Here is a 7,590-nt window from a genome sequence, read left to right on the forward strand (position 1 = left end):
CAGTGACAAGTCCCAGTTAGCCTAGCACAGTACACATAGCAAGTTTTTTTTTTGTACAAAGATTTAGTATTATTGGGTCAAGTGTAGGGCTGAACGATTATGGAAAATAATCTAATTGCGATATTTTTTTCCAATATTGCGATTGCGATTTAATATGCGATAACTTTAATTTCTTTACCTTCTGTATTAGCCGACAAAGACAAGCAATAAATCATTGTACAGTAGGGATTGGAATCTTTAGGCAGCTTATGATCCTATCTAATTTTTCTCATTAATTAATCTTTAACACTTAAAATATGTATTTAAATACATGTGTAAATATATATACTTTAAATATATATATATATATATATAATTAATTATATTATATATTATATATAAATAATTATAATTATATATAAACTTTAATTAAACCAATTACATGTTAAGAATTTTAAATGGGCTATAAACTAATATAGCTTCAAAATATAAAAGCTAGTAAATAAAGAGGAACAAAAACACATTACAAGCAATAAACAAAGTGTTTTCAGTATTTAAAAGTAGGCTGTCTGAACGTTTTCCATTCAAGAGCTGGACTGATTTTCCCCCGATACGATAAGCTGCATTCACACTAATGCACATATCTCTTTTGAAATTGTAAATGTGGTTTGTCTTGTTGGGTTAAGATATAACTGACCGTGTTTACATTAATTTCGCGTCATAAAAGCATTTTGAGATGCAAGTACATTTAACCAATGAGTCGCTCACAGCCGCATGCACGAGCACTCTTCACAAAGCACGCGTAAGTATTTTAAAATGAAAGCAGCTTTCTCAGTGTTTTTCATATTTTTAATATATAAGCCAACTGCATTCCAAAATACATAAATAATGCCTTTGTGGAGTGTGGTGGCAATTTTAATGATATTCATTGATCTTTAGTAAAATATAGATGATTCAAATAATGTCACATGTGTGTCTCTCACTTGTAGTGAGAGAAGATTCTGTTTATGTACCTGGGGAGGCAGAAGGGGGAGACACTCCAGAGAACAGACGAACAAGGACCTCTGACCTAGATGTCAGAAGGCCATTTGGTGCAGGGGAGCTTAGTGGGCCAACTAGTGATGTCTATGGAAAACTACTGGGAGGAAGGCTCTGGGGGGAAGAAGGCCTTGAAACTAAGATAAAAGCTAGTTCAGTCTGTCTGGGGGTGTGTCACTCTTCTGCACAGGGTAACAACTGTGTATTAGACTGCTCCTATTCTTGCAAGAATAAATACTTCTATTTTATATAATTTGACTCTGAGTGTCTCTTACGCAGTGATGTTTGTTTGAGATGAATTTTTGCCACAACATGGAGCATTTGTAAGGAAAATTCCGGCGGCCAAGACCGCGGACTGCAAGAGTAACATCAAAGCGGCAAAACCGCAATGAAGCCCGCGACTGTCCTTGTAATTCGCTTAAACCCCGAACTTTATGAAAGCTTATTTTTCGGAAGGTTCGAGCGGTATCGTGTGTGTGTGTGTGTGTGTGTGTGTGTGTGAGCGAGAGGGAGAGGGAGAGAGAGAGAGAGAGAGAGAGAGAGAGAGAGAGAGAGAGAGAGAGAGAGAGAGAGAGAGAGAGAGAGAGAGAGAGAGAGAGAGAGAGAGAGAGAGAGAGAAATTAGAAGCAAGCAGAATACGGTAGTTTCTAAAGCACGCACAGCGTCATCACGCATCTGTGTTTAAAAACTAAGCTCAGACTCGATTCTGAAATTCTCTGAATCGATCCAGAATTGTTGGAGAGAGAATAAATAACACAATATCACATACATAAAAAATAAACTGTTCTTTCCTGTATGCCAGACCTATGCGTAGGGTGTCAAGTTGATGCGTTTGATCTGCAGACTGCTTTTCTCTCGCGTGTCACATGACCAGTGTAATCGCAGCTTTTGCGGTTACAAAATCGCATTTCATCATATCGCGATATTATCGCAAATACAATTAATCGTTCAGCGCTAGTCAAGTGTTTACGAAAAAGATGGATCTTAAGCAGTTTCTTGAAAATGTGTTGGGCAGGTCTTTCCACCAGCAGAGAACAGTCCAGGTAAAGGTCATTGAAAGTGATTTTGTGTCTCTTTGGGATGATGGCACCAAAAGGCGCCGTTCACTTGCAGAACACAAGCTTCTGGAGGACACATAGATCTAAAGTAGTGAGTTTAGTTATAGGGCTACCTTTAAAGACCACTCTTGCTCATCTGGATCAGTTGCAGAGGTTTGACTGATGCTGAAAGAGCTGCCAAGAGAGCATTACAATAGTCCAGTCTGGATAGAAGTTGTGCAGCTCCGCTAGTATAATGATGTAGAAGGCAAATCAGCAGGATCACACAGCAAGTATGGTTTGGCTGAAACCATAAGCAGTTCTGTCTTGGCAAGGTTGAGTTGAAGGTGAAGGTCATTCATCCAGCAAGAATTTTCCATCAGGTAGGCTGAGATGCGAGCAGCTACCGTCAGATCATCTGGCTGGAATGAAAGGTAGAGATATTGTCATTAAAGGGATAGTTCACCCAAAAATGAAAATTCTGTCAGTATTTACTCACCCTCATTTTGTTCCAACCCCGTAAGACCTTTGTTCATCTTCGGAACACGAATTAAGATATTTTTGATGAAATCTGAGAGCTGGATCACTCGGCTTCTTCAGGGATTGAAACTTGCCAGCCCCGAAAAGTTATTAAAGACATCGTTAAAATAGTCCAAGTGACTACAGTGGCTCAATCTTAAGTTTATCAAGCGACGAGAATACTTTTTGTGCGCAAAAACAAACAAAAATAATGACTTTATTTCAACTATTCATTTCCTTCTCTGTGGGCCTCTAGTCAGTTAATGTAGTGTGATTGCTTAGAGCTACGTCACACATAGGCTCACTTTTGGCCGATGCTGGTCATGTGGGTGATGCGTGTGACGTACAACAACAGAAGCTTACGCTATTACACTAGTGAACTGACTCGAGGCCCACAGAGAAGGAAATTAATAGTTGAAATAAAGTCGTTATTTTTGTTTTTTGCGCACAAAAAGTATTCTCGTCATTTGATAAACTTAAGATTGAGCCACTGTAGTCAATTTTAACATTTTGTAACAATTTTTGGACTATTTTAACAATGTCTTTAATAACTTTTCGGGGCTGGCAAGTGTCAATCCCTGAAGAAGCCTATGGAGGAGTGATCCAGCTCTCAGATTTCATCAAAAATATCTTAATTCGTGTTCCGAAGATGAACGAAGGTCTTACGGGGTTGAACAACATGAGGGGGAGTAAATACTGACAGAATTTTCATTTTTGGTTGAACTATCCCTTTAAGATAGCAGTGATAGGAAAAGCCATGTTTCTAAATGACAGAGCCTTGTTACAAAAAAACAAAAACAATAGATGGGTGGAATCTAACACAATCGTGGTCTTACTGTAGCAAAACCAAACCTTGAGCACACTTTTAGTGCAATCATATGGAATCAGAAGACTCGGTCATTACGATTTTTTTAAAGTTATTATTCCCATACCTTGTTTGCCATGATGATCTGCTTTAAACATGACCTGAAATCACAAAAAAATAAGTTATTTTAAAACTCAGTATTACATTTACACATGTCAGAATATGTTCCATTGGGACAATACAAAAAAATCAACTGACCATGATCTGGAAGCTGAGCAGGAAAGACTAACAGTAATGTTTTGAACTGCCATGTGATTTTAGCTACATTTATAGAAAGTCAAAATGATTATGATTTACTGTGATGTAGCTGCATCAGTTACACCTAGGGGTTCATCATGTTATATTCATTCTAGTCTTCCTGTTCTAGGCTTTGCTGTATCTTTATCAACAAGTACAGAACTGAATTCGATTTCTTAACGGTCTTGATAGATTTAGTCACATTAACCATTACGAAAATTAGCCATGGTTTAACTACAAAGAAAAAACAAACAAAAAAACACGGCAGGCCTATTTTTAGTAAAACTGTGGTTATTAAAATGGTAATAAATCAGCCAAAAAACGTGGTTACTACAATTTTACTATAATAAAATCAAGGATGTTTTTTTTTTAAGAGAAGAGTGTTCAGCTTCCAGACAGTATTTCAAAATGTCCCGTCGTTTAAGAGATTGACTGACTACCATAACGAAGATTTTATACACAATTGGGCAGACTTTGATACGTATAACAAGTCTACTAAACCTTGTTTTAGGTCTTTAGAGATGTGGATTCAACTGATCTTGCAGTTGGAGATGGGAAATTGAAAGACGCAGGCTGCCGTGTTTTGCCCTCCAGCTCTCGACGCCAGTTATGACTGACATTTAAGAATGCTAACGTTAGCTTGGAAACTGTCAACTTAACACAAATGTAATATAAAATATCGTTCACATGTAGTATGAGACTCTTACCTCAGCCGGTGATCGGTTGGCATGGTGTCTGCTGTGACGAACCAGGCTCACTGAAAAAGGGCGCGTTATTTCCGAACAGACTGACTGACACCAGGACTATAACTCATGTGTTCAGCGCTCCTGCTCACGGCTGCTCCTGACCGAATACGATTATAGCTTTGAACCACCGTGATCACAATCCACTTCACCAGCGTAGACTGAATTCAAATCTCCCGCTTGTCCTTGATACAGAGATCCAAACTTGACGACAGATCTGACGACCCGCTAACCGTTGTGGGCGGGACTAAGCAACGGAAAAGTAATGGCGGATAATTTGAATCTGCGTCATCCATCATCCCGCGGGCGCGAGCACACACACACAGTCACACGCGCTCAAAGCCATTCAATGTGCAGCAACGCAGATTTGAAAAAATATTCATAAAAGACATAAAATATACATGAAATTAGGGGAGAATAATAAAAATGATGATCACAATGAGGATCTTGCAAGACAAGATTAAAAGACTATAATGATTCAATAGGCCTGCCTACTGTATAGCCTACTTTACAAATACTAGCCTATTCGTTCGGTTCACATGACGTCACTGTAGCTTTGCGCCGCCATCTTGACGACCGGTGGTCTCAGTACTGCCTGCAATATGTTGTGCAGTTGGCTGCAACAACAGCCGAAAGAGGAACCCCAAACTGGTATTTTATTCTATACCAAAAGAAAAGGATAGAATAAATGTCTCATATTGTATGAATGTCTAATATTGTATCATGTCTCATCTTTCTGTGCGCACACACCCGAGCCGAAGCGTGCAGCCATAGACTCCTATACAGCGCGCGAGTAATGAATTGAGCTCTGTTTCGTGTCTGAATAGACAAATACACACAACATTATGTTTAAATGTCCGTTTTGGAGAGTATTCACGTAAAATATGTCGGTTATGTCTTAAACAGGGTTGTCATCCAGTCTCTTTGGTGTAGAGAGAGAGAGAGAGAGAGAGAGAGAGAGAGAGAGAGAGAGAGAGAGAGAGAGAGAGAGAGAGAGAGAGAGAGAGAGAGAGAGAGAGAGAGAGAGAGAGACGAGGAAAACAAAGCATGAAAATGGAAATTATCGCGGCCAGAAATATTATCGAGCTAATTTTTTTATCGTGTGATTAATTGATTTATTGGCTATCACCACAGGCCTAATCCAGATTAATGATAGCTAGCCGTGAGCCGTGGCTAACAGCTAGCAAGCTACCAGCTGAGCCACTTAGCTAACAACTCGCTACCTAGTCAGAGCAAACTACCACCAAAATCATACATTTGATTTTTTTTTATAATACCAACATTTCCCATGATTAAATATAAATCCTTGGTGGCCAGGTGCCGCACTTTTACGTTTGTAACCCATCCAGCCACAGCATATTGATACGCGTCTGTACTCTTTGAAAGCCTTCAAGCGATCCCCACTGTATGGGGAGGGGTTATGCACAATGTAAATATATATATATCATGGAAGGCAAATTGGGGCAAGTCTGGGGCAGATGATAAAGGACAAAAGAAAACTGGGGGTAACAAATAAGGATCGGAGCCTAAAATTAAAATTGTATCTATCTATCTCTGTCTTTCTCTCTCATTCAAATGGGCAGTTTGGGCGGCACCGGGCGAGATCGGTCGTCAATATGGCGGCGTTCTATTTCTAGTGAAGTAGGTGGCATCTATGAATTGAATCATTATAGTATTTTAATCTTGTTATTATTTAACCTTACAACTCACTTTAACCCCCTTAATGATCTTAAAGGAAATCATGTTAAATGACTGCTTATTTCTGCAGTTATAGCCTACCTTCTTTTCTTTGTTTTCTAATTTCACAGAAAAAAACTGTAAAAAATTACTTCATATTTTATGTAAATTTACACATAACCCTGTAAAAATACAGACAATTTCCTTTAAAAAAACGTAAAATTGATGTAAAACCAAAATACAAGCAATTACCTGTAAATTTAATGGTGAACCTTTAAATTACAGCAAATATCAATAAAATAACAGGCATTTACTGTATAATGACAAAACGGCTAAATTCTGTAAAAACATACAGACATTTAATTTAAAAAATTTTCTTACAGTGTAGATTACTGTAACTCACTATACGTCGGCATAAATAAATCATTGATTAATCGCTTACAATTGGTCCAAAATGCAGCTGCGAGACTCTTGACAGGTACTCGTAAGAGAGACCATATCACCCCAGTTTTGAGCACTTTAAAATGGCTACCGATCGACCACAGAATAAATTTTAAAATGTTATTCTTTGTTTATAAATCATGGTATGGCTTCGCTGTATTTAGCAAATCTGATTAAGAAATATGAACCAAAACGGTCTTTAAGGTCAGCTAACCAGCTGGTGTTAAAGCCTTAACGCCTTAACGGCTTTTGTAGTAGCTTTTCTTGTAGGCTTTTTAGTTGAGCTGTTCATTTTGTCACTTAAAAGTGGCGTAAACGTCTGTGTGGTTTTGTATGGTTGTGTTTTTTGTCTCCATTCTTGTACAGCACTTTGTTCAACGACCAGTTGTGTAAAAGTGCTTAATAAATAAATAAATAAATGAAATGAAATGAAATGAACAAAACACATAAGTCACATGTTCCAATACTTTTGGTCACATGAGCAATGGGTGGGTTTAAACAAAATGTGCCATCTTCTAAGTTGTGTATCAGATCCAGATGTAAATACATGGAAATAAAAGCTGAAATGTTGATCTCTTGTCTCATATTTATTTTTTGATGTCAAACCCAAATGTTTTCAGTCTGCAGAAAAAAATAAAGGAATTGTCCTCACTGTTCCAATAGTTTTGAAGGGGAGTGTTAGGTAGCATTTACATGCATCGGAGGTCTTCAAATGTTGAGGTTGTGTTTAGGGGTAGGGTTATTGTTAGAGGATAGAATATACAGTTTGTACAGTGTAAAAATAATTATGTCTATGGAATGTTCCCATAAAAAATGATAACCAAATGTGTGTGTGAACAGGACACTCTCTTAGCTTCCTGCACATGTGAGATTGATTCTCACTTTATCCACCCCTTCATCATCCTGGCTATGCTATTCATAATTATTTAATTTAACTAATATGAAATCTGCTCTCATCTCAAGAACCCCCACCCCACATACATAATAATATATAATTAAATATTAAATCTGTACATGTATTTTATAATTTTCTCTCGGAGGGTCTGACCTATAG

At 37.9% G+C, this 7,590-nt stretch overlaps 1 long non-coding RNA gene across 2 annotated transcripts; it reads right to left on the minus strand.

The window, feature by feature from the left end:
- Positions 1-1,980: 1,980 nt before the first annotated feature.
- On the minus strand, positions 1,981-4,883 carry LOC143711536 (uncharacterized). 2 transcript variants are annotated; one of them, XR_013194872.1, is made up of 3 exons: positions 4,383-4,883; positions 3,506-3,699; positions 1,981-2,476 (listed from the first exon to the last, which is right to left on the minus strand). It is a non-coding gene; the product is annotated as an uncharacterized LOC143711536 (long non-coding RNA). The 2 variants fall into 2 exon arrangements; XR_013194871.1 differs by having other exon boundaries at positions 3,506-3,539; positions 4,383-4,840.
- Positions 4,884-7,590: the final 2,707 nt, after the last annotated feature.

The sequence above is a fragment of the Siphateles boraxobius genome, unplaced genomic scaffold (genome assembly GCF_051911475.1).
Source record: "Siphateles boraxobius isolate OS27281-9 unplaced genomic scaffold, OSU_SipBor_1 119, whole genome shotgun sequence".
NCBI lineage: Eukaryota > Metazoa > Chordata > Actinopteri > Cypriniformes > Leuciscidae > Siphateles > Siphateles boraxobius.